The 24,622-nt window shown below is 37.6% G+C and overlaps 1 long non-coding RNA gene across 1 annotated transcript in view; it reads right to left on the bottom strand.

The window, feature by feature from the left end:
• Nucleotides 1-10,875: 10,875 nt before the first annotated feature.
• LOC122568567 overlaps nt 10,876-24,622 on the bottom strand; it is a 25,590-nt gene continuing 11,843 nt past the window's right edge. Inside the window, exons 2-3 of the long non-coding RNA XR_006317127.1 lie at nt 12,421-12,583; nt 10,876-11,758 (exon numbers count right to left, since the gene is read on the bottom strand). This is a non-coding gene — a long non-coding RNA (uncharacterized LOC122568567). The remainder of the gene's footprint in view (nt 11,759-12,420; nt 12,584-24,622) is intronic.

Here is a 24,622-nt window from a genome sequence, read left to right as displayed (position 1 = left end):
TGTAGTTGTTTCGTGTTTTCTGAGAAAACTTTTACTACACTTATCGGTTTCACGGATATAATACTATTTACGTTTGTTTTCTATTTCTGATTCTGCATACACACGATATCGGTCATATATACTACGAAACCTACTGATATTTACTATAAATTAAATACCTTTCACTGATTCTACCTTCTAGTTATTTTACTATGAATTTATCGTTAAATTCGCATCATATGTGCTTGATGATGTAGAATCTAAATAAAGTAAGATTTGTTAGCTTTCCAATAATGTAACGCGTAGATACGTGTCTTACTACTTATAACCAGTGTATTTATTGTATCAGTATGTGTATGTTTCTTTCGTATAGAGTATATACAATCTCTCGTTCCGTCTCGTAATAATAAAAGAAAAGTAATGAAAACGACCTCGACAAAGGAAAAGAATTTTCAAGATGTTTCCTTTAATTTCTGTCGTTCTCCTTTTTTCTTTTTTTTTTTTTTTTTTATTTCTTTTACCAAGACTGATGTTTATATCATTCCATCTATTATACCGATGCCAAAGTAACGAACCGCTTCTTTCGTGAAAGTCACGATAATTAAATCCGACTAATTTAAATAATCTCTAGACTATCTCCTTCGTAATCTGTTATTTGTTCTCTTGTCAAGAACTCGATATTTTCCCTCATTTCCTTGCCTCTTTATCATCCTCTTTTTCCAATCTTCTTCTTTGCGGCGGTCTGACCTGCCTATTGCCCACGAGAAAATTATCGATACCGACCTGTTCGATTCGCACATATATGTACGATATCGCGATTTGGTGTCTGACTAGTACAGTAGAATGTGTCACCGGCCGCTTGCAACAATAAGAGTATTCACGTTGAATGGCGTTACGAAACTGGCGCCCACTTTTTCGACTTTCGCTGCCAACGCTGTCATTTTATGATTTTCCATGGAAATGCCTGAGAAAGATACTACTCTGGATCCCTTTCATTGAACGTTCGCTGACTGCTTGTACACGTTGGTTTCGTAGGCTAGACGCATTATTTATGTAATGCCATACATCGTATTGTGAGCGTTACGTAACACCACCGTTACGCAACGTGTTTTCCAAAAGTGAAGAAATAAACTTAGATCACCGTGATTTCAGCAAGAGGACGCTCGAACGCTTTGATCTTCGCTTCTTCTCACTTCTTTCCCTACTTTCTTCACCGACGCTCGATTTGGAGAACGATCGCGATTCTCGGTTACGCGTACCGTCTCTTTCCACTCGTGTGAACTCCAAGCGTAGCTCCAAGTTTTCCTTCCGTTTGGAAAAAGGTTTCGGAAAGTTGGCTCATTCTCGCGGGGAAAAAGGTGCGCAGGATGTAACGTGTAATTGCACGTTTCATGTTCGAACGTGACTTCCGAGATATGAGGAATTGTTTTAATAAGAGAAAAGGTTTAATTACCGGATGTATCAATGAAAAAGTTTAGTAACGTTTAAAACAAGGGTATACATTTACGCGGCATTCTGTCAAGAATATTCTATTTTCGACAAAAACCCAGTTTGTTCGTTTTAGTGTATATGTATATTTTATTGCTTAAATCGTTGCCCACTTGATATATGAAGCACAAAGAGGACAACCTTGAAGTTTGGTCTCTAAAGAATTAAAAACTAATCATACTATATATAGCAAGATCGAGAAGTTTCCGAAAAGTAAAATAAATCAGTTTGGTTTTTGAATGACTCATACATAAAATTGTACATTGCCTTCTTTGCATCTCTGTTCTCCTGGAATTATTTCCACAGTAGCCTTCCAATTTATTTATATCACCAACAATGAATTATTCTTAATTTTTTTTTCAATCGTTCTTACGATCTATCGTTATTTCTGTCTACAATATTTCTGTAATTTCTCTCGTCTCTCAATTCTTATAACAAACAATATACAAAAGAATCGACGCAAAAATCTCACGTTTAAGTAAATATAAGCTTTTTCTACAACGATCCATAGCCGAACGGGTGAAATATTCGTCGCAATGGAACGAGACAAGAAGCATCGATAACAGCGTTATGTATTAGCGTAGAATTGGCATAATGATTGGGGACATTGAAGCCCATTACGTAAACGACAGTCTGCCAGTTTAAGAAATTTTTCTTGCCGTTATCATTTGTACGTGCATAGATGTACGAGTGAAAAGCAACACAGAGAACGATTATTCGCCTGGGTTCGGCGACGTAACAAATAACCTCGCGGCCGCTTGCACAACAAATAGGTGCCTATACCTATCTTCGTAATAATGCAGTTACGAAAATGGCGCGATTACGTCTCCTTAGGCAACGTTGATTTCAGCGTTAACTCTCGATACCATGATATTACGAACATTCTTTTTTACTCGCCTCTATTTAGATTGCCTCGGTAGCCGATTTCACGAAATTCGATTGCGTGTACCTGCTATCGTTGTTTTCTTACTAGAGTTTCTTTTTTCTATTATCGTATTTCAGTCACAGGTACATCAGTCGATGAATCGAGACAATTGACAAGATATTTTCCTTTTAATTATCCTGTGTCAAAATACTTGTAGCAAAGGAACGAACGAGAAATATATGTAAATATATCTTTCACAAAAGATCATTTAAATCCACAAATATGCACCGCAACGGATCAATCAAATTTATACAAAGGATAACGAATTAGCCATTTTGATCGGTCTAATAAAATATTGAATTTTCTTTCCTTTAACTAGATATTCCATCTTCCATCGTGCCTGTTAACTTAAGTTTGCAAGATAGCTAAACTTGTAGAACAATAAATCTTTCGAATCGTCGACCTGTTCTCAGAACTTTTTGTAACGATTGCGTGAGTTCTACGTTAGGCGGTTTTAAGAGGAGACGCGATGCAATTGGAAGCACGCGGCAGAAAATTTCGGCACAGACCAAGAGGAACGTAACAGTCGAAATATATGTCATACATGGGAACCAAGGTCGAAACAAAAATTCCAGGTATGTAGGGTTCATGGTTGTCGTACGGATTGCGCTTAAGTTGCATTGTCGCGACCGCTGAACTTTGCGCAACTTCGATAGGCACACGATACAACATCGACACGACAGAAACGCTTCCTGCTATCTGTGAATAGAACGCGGAGAATTACGTTCGGTCGCTGGAAGTCAACCGCATAGTGCTCGCATTGCACAGGTATACTGGGTGTATCACGATTTAATCGTTGCATTCGTTGATCCGACTTTTTAACTTTTAACGTGCCGGATTACGATACGATACGGATTGCCGATAACGTTACATGGATTTATCTGCTTGGACATAAAATTACGAGAAGTTATCCTAGATTATTGCTATTTCTTTCCTTTTGATCAATATTAAAACGAATAACAGATCGAACGAAAAAGATGATTTAAACATCTTTCGTATTAGTTCAATACCCTTTCAGACTCAAAATATCGAAAGTAAGTGCCTGCCGTACTATTATATAAAACCTGTAAAACAGTCTAGCATCGGTAAACTATCTAGCAATTCGCCATCTAGAACTGTAAGAGCTAAGGACTATAATTATAAGCTAGTAAACCAGCAATCTCATCAAAATAATATACAAGAAACTTGACTGCACGTCTCGATGAATAAAGTAAAACATATTACAAACTACCGACAATATTTCTACAATTTTTATTAAACAAGTAATCCGATATTCGATCTGGAACGTAGATTGCAAAAACGCTATAATATCGAATCATCGGCAAGACTTAAGCTTCTCGCATGAATAATGCAACTTACATGTGGTATCGGTTGTTGTATTCCACGTGATTTGTATTTATTATATTTACTTGATATTATATATACTTGATCGAAAACAGTTCGAGAAGATATCAATCGAGAGGTGAAAGAAAACTGTGTAATATAAAACTTTAGAAAATTGAAGAGCAATCGGTAATCTTGGTGATCGGCGATCGATAAAGGATGATATAAAGAGGTCAAGGTTCACGGATGAATAACGAGCAAGGAACGAGTCATTGGTCGGCGAAGGTGAAATTTGGGATATTCCCTGTTAGTGGTGATGACATTTAGAATGTTATGAATGTAGAATGTTATGAATGTAGAATGTTAAAGTTAACATTTAAAAATGATATAAACAATCCTCGACACAAATTCAACTAAATAAGCATAGTAAAGATCATGTCGATGTACAATATGAATTTTTCACGATCGATTGACTGGTACGCACGCAGCATATCTCTAGGTGATTTGCCAACGAATCCGCTGACGTACAGCGAGTATTTTCACCGCGCGCGGCTTTAATCACGGATTCAAACGGTATCCGTTGTGGATCGATCGTTCGAATTAGTCAGCGGCGCGACATTTTCCATCCTTGCTGTCTACATTACGTCTAGCCACGCCTGTCGATTTTAACGGAGCTTCTTGACGTTCGCCTGTCGTCCTTATCGTCGACTGTTAAGATATAACAAGGTCGACGTTCCACGATCCCCGGAACCGATAACGGTATCGTTATAGTATCATCCGCTCCATTGGGATCTCGTTATCAGCCGTTAGATCTGATCGTTCGATTCGCTTGATCAAAGTTTGCCAAGGAAACAGAGGAGGTTCGACGTTGGTCGCGCGAACGCCACGCGATAGCGGCCGTGGCTTTCAGCGAAGCCCGTCGCGTTACGTAAAGGTCCGTGACTAGAGGCACGTTGCTCGCGGCTCTTCCACGAATTTTGTGGATCCGAATCATCCGTCCGTCCGTGCTCGATTTTAGAAGCTGATCGCCCGATCGTCGCGTCGATCGACCATCGATCGTTGGCGTAACGCGCCGGCTACATGGTTGAGCGACCAAGAAAATACGCAATCTTGTGCAACTCGGTTGCAGTTCTTCGAAAAACGGCCAGCTACCGTTAATCGAGCTCCCTTTGCTTCGACGATCATGCGCTCTTATACAACGCACGGTGCTGATACCGGCCGCGCCGCTCTGCGACTCTTATGTAATCGACCGTTTAATGTTTGAACAAATCGTGCGATGTAGATTAAACGTGGCTCATTAGGTGTATTCACCGATGTCTGACCCGTTTGAAAATAAACGAATTTGCGGAATCGGTATCGAGTATAGAGGATTAAGGGTGACACCCGAGAATTGAGATTGATTTATTGCCCCCTGATGAACTGCTTCTGCAAGATTCGTGTAATCTCACGATACTCGCACGCTATTGACTGACTAGTACCGATAGTCCGATGAAAATTGCGTTTTCGTTCGCTTTTGTAGTAATGTGATAGGTTAAAGTTAAAACGGGTTACGTCGGCTATCGTGATTAATCATTCCGTCGATTCGGTTTCATAATAAATAACCGTTCCTAATTATAGCTTTGTAACGGAAAAATTCTATCGGTGTTATAGGTTTATTATTGGTAAAGTACGCTGTTAATGAGTATACTGTATTAGTATGCATCCAATTCTTTGAAAGGCAAATTGTAAGAGCAACGACGTATTGTGTAATGAAGCGATATGACTTTCTTTCTATGGCTAGGTATTATGCGCGCCACTTAATTAAGAGAACTCGCGCCGCGACGGAACAGAATGAGATTTAATACACTGAATATCGTTTGTTCGCAATTTTTATTTAGTTTAAGTAACGCTAGTTTCACAATATTGAATTCCATGTTCGAGTTACTCAGGAGGATAGTTATAAAATACGATATAATGTAATCGTCATTTCATAATTGCTAGGGATACGTTTTACCGTTTATGTAACTGGGATGAGCGTCGAGCAATCAAAAATCTTGCGTAAGTCACCGCTTGTATCCCATTTGGACATTTATTCGGGCCGATGAGTTATCTGGATGCTCGATCGACACGCGTAATTTTCTACGTATTATATACCTGAGAGTTCCCATTTCCGACCGAACTTCTCCATTTTTAAATTTACTCGAATCGCCCGACCTTGAGACGAGGACACCAACGAAAAAATTCGTGATAAAATGTGAGCGAATTTTCGTGTGTGGCTCGATCGAAACGAGAAGGTGAGCAATATTAAAACGCCCACGCTCAAGGAAATGTATAAATTACGCTCGAGCAGTTGAAACAAGTTTTTAAGGATTACGTGAACTTTGGAAACGAGCACTTAAACGACAAAATTGTATTATTCGTCTTCAACTTATCTTTGCATCTACAAGAATCTCGTGTCAATGGTTCGTTCTTATCCAGCCGAGAATTGGTCGAATTTACGTACACTTCATAAATTTTCTCAAAAAAAAAAAGAAAAAACGAAGTCTCCGACGCAGTCATTTTTGTGATTTTCGACTTTCCTCTTATTTTAATAGAATCTCACTGACTCTGATTTGGTACCATGAATTACGTACTGACTACGTCGTATATTACGATGAATATCCAAATACTTTTATGAGCCTACCGTGTCACAGAACATACTCTACAATTAAACCAAACACTCAACGATCGAAACTCTCCCGAAACACGTTGGCCCACTTTCGAAGCGAAAATTTCAAACTAGTGGAAATCTGACAATTATCCAAACTCCAACTCGTGTATGTGTCACGAGCAGAGACGGTCATTCATGCACAGAGTGCAGATGACAAATTCCGAGATCCAGCGGTCACGTAGAAACGACGTGCGAATTCAAAATGCTGTGCGTCTAAAAATAGATTTACGCCGAAAGGAAATGGGATCGGACGAGGGCAGACATAGTGGCTGGCGCATGGAACAACGTTCTTCCAAAGAAGAACAGCCTCCGTGCAAGTTGCCATCCTTTGCCGGAAACCAGGCATAACGGTTTAATAAAATACAATGTCCGCGGTGCGTGAAACACGCTGCCAATGAAGCCGTGCAAGGCGACATTTTAATTAACGGAAAAGTGCTCTTATTCCGCATTTATTACTCGCTTCGTCACGACGCGATGCTTAAACGGCGTTGCTTTGAGGAAACACGCTACATTTGTACAGGGATACATGTTGCTCGGTATTCGCGTTCAAATACGCAAGTATAATATATATGCACTCCAGTGCACATATGGTGCATAATGAACGTTGTTTTACTCTCAGTTAGTAAATTATTGTAGGTAATTTCCTTGGACTATGGTAGTTTGAAATTTTTATACGATACTTTTGTATACATCTCTGTAATTTATAATGTTTGTTAGTACAGTATTTGCAAATAGGTAAGCATGTGTTTAAATATACGTATACATATTGCTGAGATAAAAGGTCCGAAAAGAGGAGTTCAAGAAGAATCGTGAAACTATGACATTTATTTCGGTTTATAAAATATAGTCCTATTAAACTTACTACTGAACGTGTTTTGTACATAATTTAGACGGAAAAATACCTTCAATGCGATATATTCATTTTCGGTCGGAAACTTTCGATAGTTTTGTATTTAAGCCCGCATTTTTATTTTGTGCAACAGAATTGTTATCTCTACATTATCATATATTTAGTTTCATACATGATAGATTCTTTTTATGTGAACTTGTTAAAGGATAAACAGTTCGTACAGTTGGAGTTGATATGATAGAAGATCACTAATTTTGCCCACTATGGTATTTCTCGTTCCCATAATAGAAATTTACGTTCAGATTAATAATTCAATCGACAAAAGTTCAATCAATTAGGTATTAACTGAAATTTCGTTCCGATAAATGGTGTTCAAATAAATAAATTCCTACTGTAACAGGATTTTGATATGACACAAGTATTACATTATTAAATAAAGATGATGCATACACGTCAGAAGCGAATATTCGTTCAAATTGTGTTTTCCGAAGTTCGCATAGAAATCACAAATGATAATTGGAAAATGTTCATTGATCTGAATTTGGAGCAACTGTTAATGCTATCATGCTAGAAATAGTATACCATGGCAAACGTTTCTTTGCTTTATGGTTTGCTCCATATTACAGGTTTGTGTTGTAATCGTGGAATCGTGTTCCGATGCTAGAATCTATTGTGGGAAAGATTTCAATTTATATAACGAGCAGATATTGCCGGCAGATAAGCGTGGCTCGTAACATTTCGTCTGCCTGCTGGAAATCTTGTTGGGCGGTGGGTGAACGTTGAAGAAGTTGGAGGCGTTTCAAACGATCGAAGTCGTAATTTTTGTAAAGCTCGACGTAAAAGATTTCCTTTGATGCGTTTAGCGAAGATAAGTTCTAGCTATCGCTATATTATACAAGCTCTCTCAATATTTAGATTTTCAACTTATATATTACGTAATAATAATTACTGTGTAACTGATATACGATGCCATTCATCGCATAAGTATTAGTAATATATGTATATATAATAAGCAACGTATATGTCAAAATGTGCATAAAAATTTTCTCAATTTCCGGTGAGACTTGTCTCGCGAATGTCTGGTAAAACTACCTTCACGAATCGTCAAACCGTGTGCTTTTCCTATCATGATTCTCGATGTAACGCCAGTCGAATTAAATTTACATTGACAGGCCGCGTGGTAACGTTAGTTTTTACGCGGTTGCGGATTTCTTAGCCGATTTCCTCGGTGATAGTGAGACCAGAGAATTGCTCTGTGCGCTTAACTCCACTGTGTACAACTGGAGAACGAACAAACCGAACGAACGAACTCGTGCTAAATTGGATCATATTACGTAAGGTTACCCGATTAAAGAACCTCAGGACAAATCCGTGCGTCGACTTTACGAGTTTCAATTACGAACTCCAGTGTAAATGTCGTTCTCCCATGAGAGGCACGAGAAAAAAAAAAAGAAAAGGAAAATCATGAACCGAAACTGTCAGATTGCACTGTTAAATCTTGCAGACGTTTTAATCGCATATTTTAAATTTTGTCCCATTAGTAGCGTGTCAGTGTCAACGTCGACGTTTACTTCGTTAGTCACTTCGTTTAGGCCTGTAGCCTGCTATAACAACGTTTATGATTGCCAAATTTCATAATTGGCACTGTCCAACGGTAACTTACTATTGGTAGCTGTACATCGAAAAGAAATTTTATGACACGAATACATTGATAATTAAATTGTATAGATTTCTACACAAATTAGGTATTCCTTTTATGCTCACAATTAAGGAAACAGCACTAGGAAATAGAAACTTGCGTTACTTATTAAAAATTATAAGACGTACTCTACTGCGGATATTTTATGCATTCCGTATGCATCCTGTGTTTTGAATACAAATTTACTGCCATGTTACGTCTACCATGAATAGTCTATTCCTAGTCTATTCGTAGTATTTGCATCTTGAATCGCAGAAACACAGAGTATTTTTATATATTGATCCCCAATTTTCCTTTCATAAAACGCAAATTCTTCGATTTCCATTCATTCGTAGAAACCATTGACCTATTCGACTACGGATTCGAATCCAATTCACGTCATTCACGCACGATTATGATATAAAACACCGATCACCCACGTTCTGCAGTTTAACATTCGTGTAAATGTTCTAAATGCGCTTTCTTTTTCTTCTATGCGGATTACCACATCATATTCTTGCGAGTAACAGCAGCGACAGCGACTCGCAATTTTCTTGCGCATTACGTGCTGGCTGCATACCACGCCGGTCTCCCGAATGTAAAGTGTCGTAACTAAAGTCTTTCACCAGCGAGGGAATTAATTTCTTAAGGGGAGCCGTAACTTTTCTATTGTATTAATACGCGAATTTATCATCGCTGGGTGGCTGTGAAAATCGAATTACATCGTTCAGTCGTTGCTCCACGTTACGCAAGTGACAGATATTTTCAGATTATAATACCCGAATACCGATATCAATCAGAATAATTCGAGACAATCTATAAATACACGTAGACTTCAGAACGTAACGCGATGAAAACGATCGCGACGAGTATATTTTTATGTCGTCGTCGTATTCCCTCGTTCGGATCTTACGAACTCGTTCTTCAAATTTTTCATCGTATTTCTATCAACACGGAATTACTTCGGATCTGGTTCTCTTCGGTGGAAAAGCAGAGAATCGTGGCCAGATTATCGAATTAATTAGTTTCGTTAATGCGTCTGGTTTTAATTTTTTCGCCGTGTGTAATTACCCGATATGCTTCGAGATTGTATATTTTATCATTCCAACGAGAAAACGTTAACGAACTGCTCCTCGTTAGCGAACGAACGGACATGTTTCGATAGTAACGTTGAAATATCGATCGAAATTACAATATTGGATGGATTCGTTAGCTGTACATTTATGGACTGCAATAAAATCACATTGAGATTATCGATAGTGTTAATAAGTAATTAATAATTAATAGATTTTCTGCGGCAAAATTTGCTATCACACGCAAAATGATAGTAACAACTTCTTCAAGAATTAATCCAATTCATTTGAACAATAATATTTTTCATATTGTTTAACGAATAGCCGGTAAATCACGTTCTCAACTTATTTTAAAGAAATCAGTTTCACTCGGTTTAAGTTTCAGACATTTTGAAATTCGGTTTCAATTTCTACCAAATACTGGAACATCTTTAATTTCAATTTAATTTCAGTGGCACGAAGACGTTGCGTAGGATTAAAATAGACACCCGTTTGGCCAAACAAAGACGCTATCAATGCTACGTCTGGGGATAGGCGTGTGCACGCGAGCAGAAAGGAAAGAAGAAATCGAGTAGATGCGCATTTTGCAGGCTGCACCGCAAGTGCATCCTGGTGGTTCGATCGTATGACTCTGACCTTGTCTGGATGTTCACCCCACACGTTTGGTTCGTTCGTTCGTTCGTTCGCTCGATCCTGGTCGAGTCGACTTTGGGGCCAAGATAGAGCCGGCTCTCGCTTATGTAATTCGAAACGGGTCACGGCCAGGCACTCGAAAAACCCGCCTTTCTCCGTCGACATTTGAATCGGACGCATTGCAGAACGCTGAATATTAGCGTTTCTACTAGAAACTTTCGCGATGATGTACTGTATCGCGATATTAATCGTTAGATAATCGTGTACATCGAATATGAAAGATCAAACATCGATGAAGATTTTATTCGAAACGAAAGCGAAAAATATTGTGCGAAGTGGGTGATATTTTAAGGAACGACGAAGATAATTGTTAAATGATCGCGCAAGTAACACGAGTATTTTACCCAAGTGAAGAAAGTGAATAAAATAGAAAATGGGAAATTCATACGTTAAAAGATAATATCGTTAATACGAGCGTCGAAGTAAATTAAAAATCTAACATTTATTGAATTTATAAAATTTACTTAAAATGTAAAATTTATTGGAATCGCGTAGAACGAACACGGTATCGTAATCTGATCTAAGCAAATAACTACAATACGTAAGAAAAATTTCAGTTTCAGTTACGAAACTTTTAACCATTATCATCGGCAAAAATCTAATTTCCTTAACACACAACTTCTCTAACCAAACTATCGCACATGCGACAAAAAAGTTTCAAATTAGCATCAAGCATGAGAAAAGAGAAAATTAATGCAGTAAATTCAGAGCAATTCCCTTGAAGTCGATTATGAACTTCCTTCGTGCCAATGTCATACTGTCACATTAATTTCACGAAACCTCAATCAAAATTTATCGTTCTTCGACAAAATCGATTTTGTTCTGCTTATCTTAGCAACGCGTAGAACATTCAAAACACTATGTCTACTCTATAAACAGTCTATTTAGCCAACTCGTCCAAGGATACGGCTCCACGTTGTTCTACTGATATGATATGTCACGGTGCTGTTTAACCGCCAGCGACGGGAAATTGCGTTTGTCGACGTCGGCAGTCGTTGCGTTAATTCCCCCGCATTGCAGAATCCTTAACGCAACCAGTCGTTTGGCAAGAACGTGTCGGCTGAAAATTAACATTGTGTTACCCGCAATGAGGCATATCGATCGGTGGATACCACGAAACGATCACGATCGTCTCAACATGGAGGCAAACAGCAACGCAGGAACTGGTTTTACGTTTACGGGATACTATCTGATAAGTGGAAGACAGTAACACACTGGTGAACCTGAGGAACCCTAGATAAGACTCTATTTTTAGGCTTACGAATTCCGGTTGCGTTATGTAAAGCGCACTTTCTTTTCTTAAAATCTTTAACAGGAGACTACGTGTTGTACTTTTTACGAATACTAAGTTTCGGTTGTAAATTTTGAAACGCTGTTGTTTACACTCTGTACTAGATTTTTACTTTTGCGATATATCTCCTACTATGCGATATTACTGTTACTAACGATGACATATCAACGTAAAGTCAGATCTCTGTTAATAGAAATGTTTCCACGCGACGATCTTCAAAATTAAATAATTTTGTCTTTCATTTATTTTCGATCCAATTCGGCTGTTTCTTTTCCCTCTTTCAATTTTCTAATCTTTAGGAAAATAAAAGGAAATCGTTCGGAGGTTTAAAGAAACGAGATTGCCGTTAGATAAGTACGTCCGTAACACGACCTAATACATTTTCGAGTATGGAATAAATTAGCGTTTCCCCGAAGAAAACCTATACTCACTCCTTGACCTGAGCTCGGCCATGAAAGTGGCGCTATCATCGTGGTGGTAGCGCGTTCTCTGTTAGCAGTGTTCCTCGAACAACGGAATTGATTATCCACGTGCATCAAAGCGAGTCGACGATGGTGCCACGCACGATGTTACAGCGATGGAGCAAATCTTCCTCTGAAAAAGAAAAGAGATAAAAGCGATAGGTAAATTGGAGAGCGACTGGAACCACGCGCGGAGCCACGGCGAGGATGATTTTTTAGAACGAAGGGATCGTAAAACTCCAGTTTCACGCTTACGAAATAATTTATGTAATGCAGAGCTGGGGGTCGCGGTAAAATTAGACAACCCCGTGTATGATCATGGCCGGCAACGCGGCCACAGTCATCTCTGTATCTACAAACGCATCGTCGCCCTACGAACAGATACAACAAGTAACGTTTTACGATCGAGTTTTGTGGAACAGCGAAACAGACGTGCCGTTTGACACGAGAATAAAAGAAGGAGATTTTCGTACGGCGTAAAAAACAGAAATTATGAAACTATGAAAGACGAGGTTCGTAGTTTGAAACGAAATTGAGGAAAGATCAACTGTACGATACGAGAATAGCAGATTTCTTACTTTTTAATCAATACGTGGGTAGTTAATGAATTTAGATGTATGCATATAATGATTCGCTAGAAATAGATCTTTTTCTCGATACATTGATTTAAGCTTTGTTCGCATTATGGCTTCTTCGATCGAATCAAATTAATTTCTGTTGGAACAGTTTCTTCTTAACGTTAACCAAACAGATGGTATAACTCATTTTCATAACATATTTTATGCTAATCAAACCCGGAAAGAAGTTTACAGCATATAATAAATAACGACAAGTAATGAATCATATGTCCAATTATCCAAGCAGATATTGCAGCATAAAAACAGATATTATTACAAGGTAGCGGACATAAAAATTTTATAGTTTCTTTTTAAACGACGCTGCATTTCAACATTGTATTTCGCTTGTGCAACGCCAATTCCTAACGCTAAACAATCGAATTATATCACCCACATATTCGATGCAACGAAACGAGCAACATGCAACAAATACACGTACTAAACCAATTTTCTACAAAATTTGCCACTCATCTCCGTGTTAGAGATTAGATAATTGCCTCGGCCGAAGAAACAATCGTATCTTTGCAATAATCTCGATGATAACTGTTTGCGGCGAAACCGCAATTATTCCTTGGCGCTAAACGCGGCATGGAACCGATCGTCAAATGCCTCGAGTACCTACGACGATCCGTTGCAAGCCATTTAGGGCGCAAAGTCGATTGCAAGCAAGATTTTCTCGCGGACCTGTCCCTCTTTTGCAATTGGGTGGTGTTCGGCGCGAAACAATAGACGACGATCGCCATCGCTTGATATTTTCAGAAAAACGATCGTGGGTAGAGATGATCGTGAAGCCCGTTTCTTGCGTCACGACTCTGTTTGTACAATTTTAACGACATTGTCGACAAAACGCCTTGTTACGAAACTATCCAACAGCGAATACGAGATATTTCGAATTTTCTCATTGAATTATAATATTTCATATTAATTGAATTATAATAGTACGTTAATTATCTAACGTATCGAGTGTGGTAGAACTTCGTTATCTTAGCTCATCAAGAGATAAACAGTTTACATAATTGGAATTCCCTGATTCTATCTGTCTTTACCTACTGATTTTTCTATTTAAATATCAGAAGTTCACGCTCAAATAAATGAATTCATCTTACAAGAACGCCCTAACTGCAATCTCGTTCTAAATAAACGAAGCTATATCGTAGCTTTCTTTTTCAAGCAATTCGTAAACAAAGGATCGAAGAATTAATCTACAGACCGTTCCAATTCGAATCTGCGCTTCGTTCGTGATTCCTCCACAACGAAGATCCTGATACCGAATCTCAGTCAACGACGTGGTAGCTTTTACCTTAGACCCTAAGAATACTCCATTCCAGAAGAATATTACAACGCCTCGAATTTCATAACGACTCCGCAACGGTTCCAGCAGCCGTGGCAGAATCCGTTGCACGTAACCTTTCATGCGCGTTTCTATTGTCGACTGTTCGAGGCTCGACGGTGACGAAATCGGCGTGCATTATGCCGACCTGCGAGCGGTTAACCGCGAGTAGGTGCCGCGAACCGAGCCGACCTCGTAGACGAACCTCGCGATTGCCATTACGAAATGTACCAGGATACGCGCTCCCGTGAGAGTCGGCGGGCTCCCTATTTCGTCGCCGCGAGTACCTAGGTACTCCGAGAAGAGGATTTCGCAATGCCAGCGACATGATCGCGATCAGAGTTAATCGACTCGCTCAAAAATACCATGATTTGAAGGAGCTGTGGGCGATCCACGACGCCGGAGCACGCGAGAGGATGAACTGGGAGAAGGCGATGTGTCGAAACGTTTGGTTACTTTGTAATCTGCGAAAGATGAAAAGGTACGAGGATGGATTTGGGAGTACGCGATCGAGCCGGGCAAGGCTATTATCGATGATTACTGTTCTAACTACTTGATCTTTGTTCTACTTGATCGATGCGATTTGGTATATCAGCGAAAATGATTACCGCTAATTGAGAAAATTAGATGGAAGTTATTTTCAGTGGAGATAAAAATTTTATCCGCGAAACAAGAATTCGTGATACTTGAGGATATCTGTATTATTTGTAAATTTACGGTGCGATACTATTTAGAGGAATTTTCGAAAATTAATTTACTTTTCCTACTTATCCTTATTCTTACTTGACTTTAAAAAATCTTCGAAATTTAATTATAAACTTGTACCATAAATGCGCTATTGAAAGAAAAACATACGATTCTATGCAATTTAAACTATATCTATGTGTATTTTGATAAAGAAAATCAAGGATCGTCACGTGACATGATAAAATTATCTAGACTCTACGAATGCTGTTAAACGAGGGAATCTTTGACGTAACGTTATGTCTACGATCGCTAATGCTAGTTATCTCGTAGGGGTTGTAACGTAAAGTTTCACGAGCTAGCAGACAAATTATCAAAAATAGCGAATTTGTGAATGCTAGAAATTCTTCTACGTCTGCATAGAAACGGTATTTACCATACGATGTTGTTAATAAATAATCGCTGCCTAATTTAAACTATTTTTAAGCCAATTTTAAAACCCAGCACGAAGTAATACATACTTTAAATCAACTGCAATGTCTCATAAACCGCACGAATCACGCGTGTTGCAAATTTTGCAAACTTTCTCTATTTCGAACATCGGGCTGCAGTTCCGACTTACGAAACTGAAGATAATCGTTCGAGATAAGAGCAATCGGCGAGAACTCGCGTGACATGTGTCGCTTTCGATTGCGTATTACACGATCGTAAAAGGGAAATACAGTCGAATGCGTTCAGAATCGCAATGATTATCAACGGCGACTAATTATACTCGTGACGGATCTTTTCTTTCGGAAAGATGTATCGTCGTTCCCGATGAATGTTAATTGGGGAATGACTGATTAGATATGCTCTTACGTAATACAGCATATGCGTGAACATATGTAAAAGATGCATGATATTTCAGTAGTGACAGATTGAGATCAGATAAGAGACAAAAGAAAGAAGGAGAAATAAAACTATCTTGCCTTAAATGCCTGACTTTTTGTTACAGCGTTTCTATAGACCGTAGACCGCCATTTAGCGGTAGTTTACGGATGATTTCGGAGCTACTTTGTATCATTGTCTCCAGCTATCTTGAGTTACATCATACACGACGTTAAGTGTCAGTGAATCACTTTCCGTCCACTGATCAACGGATGACCTCATTTGACTAACAAGTTTATGAGTCAAACCGGTGTATTAAGGCAATCATGGGCTCGCAGACGGTCCTTTTTAATATTTGTCCGCGAATGTTCGTAGACGGTCGTCCGTTTGAAAAAGAGGAACAAATAAAAGAAGAATTAAAGAAAGAGAATAGAATTCGCGTTGACTGTGTATCGCAGGGATACAATGTTTTCTTCTATGGTTATCTCCAACTTATTGATAATATATTGCCTTTACGTAAGCGTTCGGAAACTTTGGAAAAAATTAGTACACCGCAGACATTGTTTTGTACGTTTTCTGTTTTCAACGTACTGTTATCTTCTTCCTTTATGCAAACACAAATATCGTTCCGATAAAGAGGAGAATTTAGATAAAAAAAAAAGCATCAAATAAAACTTTTGTTATTCAGACTAAGCCTTCGTTGCGACTAAGTTATGCCCTAATCTCGCGTTTATCTGCTGCAAATATTGTGTACTCCGTTATTGAGACGTAACGCTCTACGACGCATCGACGATAATTGTCTATGAATTAGTCACGTCTGAGACGTTTTCTCGACGATTAATTAACAGTTATCGAGAGATTCCAATTAACCGCTTCACTTCTATTAATTCGAAATTATTCATTTCCTATTGCTCTTTTTCCCTCGTTCGCTATTTTTTCTGCCGTTCGTTCTATTCGCGAAACGAAAGAATACACAATTACAAAGATATTGTCCAGAATCAGCACGAACGATGATCTAATTTATAGATCATGTCCGTGCACCTTCGTAATGATGTTCTCGATTTTTTATTACTCGTGTGTCTGTTGCATAATACCATCGAGGTTTCTGATAGCCAGCCAGTTTGTGTATCGCGATGTCTCGCGTACTCCCATGTACCATTATGTAACGTCTATGCCCCACTGAACGTGTGGCATTACCATATTACGAGACTCTCCTGCTCTCCCTTTTTGTACTTCTCTCTCTTTCTCTCTCTCCCTTCCCTGCTTCTTCTTCGTTCGCAATTTTTTTGCATTCACGTTTCTTCTCTTTATTTTCGCAAGGAACATTCGTTACAATATTTCGCGTGCCTCTTCTCAGGCACGTACGACGAGTCGAGTGAATTTTAATTAGGCTAAACTCGAATTTTTTGCTTCTGGCTGTTTCCTGAAAAGTACCTAACTAATTTCTAGATAACGCCTTTTCGACACGTGTCTAATTCTGTACAGACTTTCAACTTCATTTTTTTTTTTTCTTTTCCTTTCGAAGAATCGTAATTTAATTTTATGACACGACAGACTCGTCGTTGAATTGTGAAACAGCTATGATCGATTTATCATACGAACAATTTTTTCCACCACATTCGTTGTACACTGTTGCGATGAATACTTCACTGATGTTGTATATGTGTTGGTTTCGGTAGAAATTTAGAAGGACGATATGATCTAATTTGATCTTTTACAACTGCAAACGCTAAAGCGACCCAGAAAATATTTACACAACGGAATATTAGATCGTCCTTTCGAATACTTTCAATTTTTAGAACGTTGCCATTTTCTTAATGTAACGTTCCCGAACGAAGGTCATATGATTTTCGTAATACTCTTTCTATTCTTCTAATAATACTGTAATAAATATTAGAAATAAGACTATTGAGTTTTATCTTCCTTTTTGAAACCATAAAATATAAATATTGTTACTTTAAACATTACACAGCTTCCAGTAACTGTTTGACACGAGCATACATTTAATAACCACGTATGAGTAAAACACGTATTATAGTATAACTTGATTATATTTACGTTTCTTGAAATATTTTATATAACTGACTCAAATTGGAAGTTTCTCTAGATTAGTACGTCAAGCAATTTCAATCGGTGTAGAGTCTATTCTGACTTACTGCAACGAAATGCTGCAGCTAACGCAATTCCGCAGTAAGATTTGTTTTGGAAACATGAATACAATGTACGAATGTCATACGAGGTTATTTATGTAGCAGCTAACTGATGTTTAGAGGGATTAAAGTATACGAATCGAGACGATTCGTTGTCTGTTTACGACTGAACGTTATAATCTTGTTTATTTATCTGACGCGAAATCCTTCTCTTTTTCTTCGATTAAATTCCTATCATTCCTTACGTACAGTTTCTTCGATATAGGATCTTATGAACACCGATCAGGTCTCAACCCGCTGTTATCGATTAATTCTTCACTGAAGTGGAAAATAACGTAACAAAAACAAGGTAAACTGCAACATTGATCGCAGCGATGCCGTTTCACGTTTTTACCCCGCGCTAAGTTCGTCGTTGTAAACACGTTGTTGTCGGAACGTTTAAATAGGAAAACTAAATATTCTTGTAAACTTCGGGCAATTTTATACTTGATAACCGGATTGATCTACGTTCAATTTTTTTTTTTTTAGAAATGATCTTACATATATACTTGGTCTTAAAGATTTTCTCTTTATGTTACAAATCAGGAAAGTTCGGCAATTTCTTGCATCGCTTAAAATGTTAATAATAACACATGTGTACATAAAAATAAAAAGTACAAAATATGGGAAATTTCAAATGTTTCGATATATCTTGAAAAGTGACAAAATTCTAAACGGAAAGTTTCAATTAAGAAAGACAGTATTGATAATTAGTAGAAAGTAATATGTATTTCTCGTAAAGTACAAAATATCGTTGCTGAACTGCCTTCGTTTCGTGTTAAAAGCTTTTGAGACATTCTTACTGGCCCTGATACGCGGTGAATTTCTTCCCCTCGACGTCGAAAGTTCAAACTGTTGAAAGTTTGCATTCTGCAACGCAACCATTGCCATGCGCATACGTCTATGAATCGTGAGCTTCTCGTATTATTATTGTTGCGTCTATATTTAGTTGCAATTAATCAGCTGTCGGGTGTATCCGCTTCAGCGGTGTTAATTTTTAACAAACCCTTGCAAAGAATGTCGTGCTCTGCTTTGCTCCATCAATGCACTATGAAACCGCACGATTCACAAGCATTCCAATTAATTATTCCCATTGTGTTTGTGACCGTGATATAGCTCTACGAATAAAAGTAATTGAGAAAATAAGAGTGTTGTCACGTGTGATGTAGTACCGTCGACAAGAAAATAAATATGAATTCCAATAGTATAATTTAAGCGTACGAGAAGAACATGAATGAGAAAAGACAACGTTTAAGTTAATTAGTTGTATGTATGCAGATACAGTAGTACGTTGATCACGCGGGTTTTCCCTTTTCAAATCGACAGTTTATAGTTGTATGAATCATTACAATAAGTTATTGGCGACTCATGGCCAGATGAAATCATAGATTGAATTTTATAAACCTTGAAATTAATATTAAATAGAAATAAAATCTTTTGAATAAAAATGTGATAATTTTGTTCAGCTTTAATTCATTGTTCTCCAATCTTTCTTCTACAAGGTTTACCAAGCAATCAACTAAATTTCTAATTATTCAAAATTTTCCATTAATCGATATTTCGTTAATCGGTACTTTGATAACTAAAGTTCTACTTATACACGTATAGAATTAATTAACGTACGTGGACAAGGTGTAACTATATGTATCGTAAAATTTCTAACAATTTCAACATTTCCATGCTCATTTCCAACTGCGTTCTTGATTGATACATCATGTCATCGAGAAATTATACAATATGTAAAGAGAGTGTAGCGAACAATCGAGTCGTGTTTCTACGGCTTTCGATATCTTTGCTGCGCCCCTCTTTATCGAATTTTATTTCAGCCGTGCGAGAATAATGAACTCGATTTCTATTGTTCCTTTAAATGTCCGTAATCTATTGTTCGGGTTCCATGAAAGCACGCGAACGCCTACGCGCTCAAGAACCAGCTATGAGTAATAACAGCCAGGGTGTATTATGTAAAATGACCTACTTCGATCATGGATTTCGTTTCGCCGAATTTCTCCAACGTTTTGCATAGTCAAATTGATGCATTATAGAATAGTTCTCGTAGCAGTCTGCTTTAATAACTTCAAACGGTTAAGTAACCAGAAACATCAGAATAGTCCGTTGTTCAGTTCACTTTTCTCCTTATTTCGTATCATCAGTTTATGAAGACAGTGACAGAATTAAAAAAAAGTAAAGTTTTTCAGAAAATTGGAAACAGAAATACCTGTTGGACAAAGTAATAAAACACCTACAATTACGAAAGTATCTAATTAAGAAATCGAGAAATTAATCAGCACTTGTAATCTAAGCTACACCGCCCTAATAAACAGATAACTTTCCAAAGATCACAACTTTGATAATTTTTTAAATATATCCGACGATCTAGCATTAGCCGACGATTAGCATCGTATTGATCAACTTGACAAAATGAAAGGAAATTTAATTCGCATCGTTCAGCAGTGTAAAGATCCAAAAAATTGACATGTCACGCTCGAGGAACGAGTCTATGCTGTTGCAAATTGATTAGATCGTTCTTCCGCCTGTCAGTCCCGCGAAGATTCTTGCCTTTATAATCGACGACACTTTCACGGACGAAGAGCGAAGTGGATCGCCGGTTGAAGATTAGCAAAGTCGACGATAAACTGTAGGATCGATAAATTCACGGTCGTGGTGTCGGTACACGCGTTACATAAGCGATACAGGACGTTGCCTCGATCTATCCTTGGCAACTCGACCAAATGGACGTCGAATCGCTCGGCATTGTCCGTTAGGGGAACCTTCGATCTTTGAATCGTAGACGAGTTTGCAATTGAGACGACACGTTCGTTTCTGAATTTCAACTTCCTTCCACTTCCTTCCCATAACTCGATTTTCATTCAGCGGCCTCGCGAATTGAAAGTTCCAACTAACGGCAGGTACATGTTTTCTGGGATATCGTAATGGAAGCAGAACTTACGTGAATCTAACGGTAAGTTGTTCGATGCTGTGTTACTGTTATTGTTAAGCGTTATTTCTCAAAAGTTGAATACTTCATCCTTTTTGATCGATTCCTATACGATTCGATTAGCATATAATTTATTCCGAGTAGATAATTTTGTTATGGAAATGTAGAATGCTCGAGAAGGACAAGAGTGCAAAAGAAATACTGTTTATTTGAATATTGTATGAGATTTTATGTAATCTATACCGCAAAGAGGAAAAAGATAATGTCGCAATGTTATCTTCCATCGGGAAAATAGGGCTGGAACGATTATTAAAAATGTGGTACGTGACCGAAGATAATTTTGTTTCGTTTGAATTTTTATGCGCACGTAAAAATTATTTATAAAATGTACTAATCTTAAAATATACTTAACTGATCATTTATTACGCAATTATACATATAAATGAATAATTACGTAACATACTGATCTACAGTTAATTTAAATACATATCTCGACAGTTAATTATATTCTCATTTTTATTCTATGAATTATTTAACAAGTATGCAGTTTACCTTAGCTCTAGTATTAATTTTTTAGGTAACTATTTTCTGTTGCGTCCAATAAATAATCTTTCATTGGCATACGCTATTCTAATACATTTCTTATATTATACTTATCTTACATAACGAACTTTGAAGAACTTAAAATATGTCTCTGTGCTTCGTTGTATGTAAGAAACCCGAGGCATCGTCTATATAAATACAAGAAGATATAAATCAATGAAATAAAATTTATGCATAGTAAATAATCGATGATTGTCAGACGTATCTCGCAAGTTTTAACGCGACACAAACGAAAATAATTGTCAGTGGAAGCCAAATTTGGTGTGAAATACGGCTTTACTATTTGAATGGTGCCGTGAGTTATTCTCATTGGATAGAGCGTAAGTACAAACCTCTTCGAACAGTAGTCACGACTAGAAATTTGTTACAATTTCGCAAGAATTTCCGTGGCTCCGTAAACTTTTCAGTCGTACCGAAGGATGGAAAAGGTTACAAAGCCGAGAGGTTACGTAAATTAATCTTCCAGGACGTTGGTCCTACTCGCCGTGTCATCCTTGACGACGATTTTATCGATTATTTGACCCTACGGCACATCTTCATCTCTTCACGCCATTGTAATGACCTTTATCGTTCGCCGATGCCTACTACCAACAAACGATTTCTCTCACATAACCTGCGTCTACAGTTGCTCGTAATTTACTCCATTCATTATTTATAGACAGGATCAATTAATTCTCTCGTATCCTCTTTCATCTTATTGTACCAGGCGATTGACTACATCGTAATTAAGCAAATCGTATCTTTTTATATCCATTGTACAGATACAATGATGCACGATATCGTCTTACTTGGCAGCAAAGATTCATCGAATATACGTAATACTTTTATTGATTTGTTCGTCTCTTTATTAAAGGCCATTTAATCGGAGATTTAATCCGACACAGTCCGAGTATCTTATCAAACTATCGGTAATCCGTGTAATTTAAGCGATCAATTATCATCGAGAATTCTTTTATACCGATACCGAGTTTCGCTGCAAAACTAATTCGGTGTTAAATATGAATCTTCGTTTCGTTGCAATACCAAGCCATGGAATTTCATTTTCCGAAGAAAAGCCTTCATCCGTCATTGAAGGAACATTAATTTTATAGCAATTATACTGTCGACATAGAGTATTTACTCTGCTTGATAATGGAACACGTGGATACTAACATTAATTATCATATCAGTGATTGATTCATGGAATGCGTTCTTTAGGCGAACTAACTACATGAAATAACTACGCTCAGTTTGCACGATATTTACGCTGTCATAGGCGTTTAGAAACAATGCACATTATTCGCGAATTAACCAGATACGCTGGTATCTTATCCCGTGCAACTTCGATTCGGTCTGCGGCCGATAATGAGCAGAAACAATTTATCGGACATCAACGACGCAATCGATATGGATTGCCATGCAATCTGTTGCTGTACAGAAACCAAGCTCCTGGAACGAAACTTGGGCAACAAATCCATCGCAATCGCATTGTAACGCTATACACGGGTTTCGCTTGAAGTTGCAACGAAATCGAATGCCATTCAGGTATTGCATCGAGTCCAGTCACAGAGCAATGATTTCGAACTTTTCGCCTTTTCATGAATCTATTCATGAGCCGATCGAAACGATGCGATGGCTGCGATTAAACTCGTTGGCCATGAATCCGTGTAATTGTACCGTTTATACCGAAATATATTAAATATAAACCAATTTCTTGTTTAATTTTACAATTGTAACGGCATACCTTATGTGTATTAGTGTCTCTTAAGCAGCTATTGTAATTTATCGTTTCGTTGATTGAAAATTGCAGTGGTATAAAAATCTATCGCTACATAGTTTTCATAAACAAATGTTCCGCGTATGTAATTATCTAAAATTTGTCCAATATTTTGCCAATTATGAAGACGCATCGCGATAGAAAGCAAAATTATAATATAAAATAACGAGATAAAGAGTTCAAATAATTAGTACAAATTTTTAAAAACAATGAATTTCTAACATATACGCGTAAAAGAAAGGACTTTTCCGAGAGACTATATTCGTTCTATATTCGTGTTTCGTTTCAACTTTTTATGAATATACAGTGAAAAGAATTTGAAAGAGGAAAGTCGAACGATTGCAGGTGTTATTTGAGAAATTGCAAATACAGCTCGACATTTTGATGAAGAAACGTTCTTCTCATTTATCAAGCACTTTTGTAGGCCGACAGAGTTTCAAAACGATATTCCGTACCTGTTATGGTAGGCGATGAATAACGTGACAGTTCGTGTAACAGTGAATTGCGTCGTTACTCTTCAATAAATATCGATACGATGCTTTAAAATATCACTCGTAATAAGTAAAGAAGAATAGTCTCGATTATGACCTTACACGGATGGCATGCAAAACATTTTATTTCTCGACAGAACGTTCTTACCGCATTATATAAGATTTCCTTTCGTTTTTATTTATGATCGAATTGAAATTTAAACTCTTTTGTACAAATCGATTGCTCCAACGAGCTATTAAATTTCATTCAAAATGACGAACAAAAAAATAAAATTTATATTCGTTTACTGCGTTAATAGCGATTAAGTATAAAACAGTGTTTCGATCGTCATCGTTTTTTCATAATGTTTAACTCTCTGTTCCTTGTTTTCGTATATTACATAAAACCTTTCAATTTTACGACCTTATAGATAACATTTTAACTTCCCGATTGAATAAATCGAAACAAGATGATGCGAGGATATGACGCATGTTTCGTGCCTGCGTAATTTGTCCTCCCATATAGTATTGATTTTCCCGCTATCTCCTTCGTTTGACGTTTTATTATCCGCAAATAAATTTATTTTTATCGAACGAAATTTTTATGTTCAACAGAGAAATTCTTCGAGATGAAATACCACTGATCACGTCTAAGCGAGGCATCACTTTCATTCTAACAACAGTTCCTTCTCTCGCAATTTGCCAACTCTCACTCAGCAGT

Source organism: Bombus pyrosoma, linkage group LG6 (genome assembly GCF_014825855.1).
Source record: "Bombus pyrosoma isolate SC7728 linkage group LG6, ASM1482585v1, whole genome shotgun sequence".
NCBI classification, from domain to species: Eukaryota; Metazoa; Arthropoda; class Insecta; order Hymenoptera; family Apidae; genus Bombus; species Bombus pyrosoma.
The sequence above is the reverse complement of the archived record's forward strand: the minus strand, read 5'-3'. Positions and strand labels throughout refer to the sequence as shown.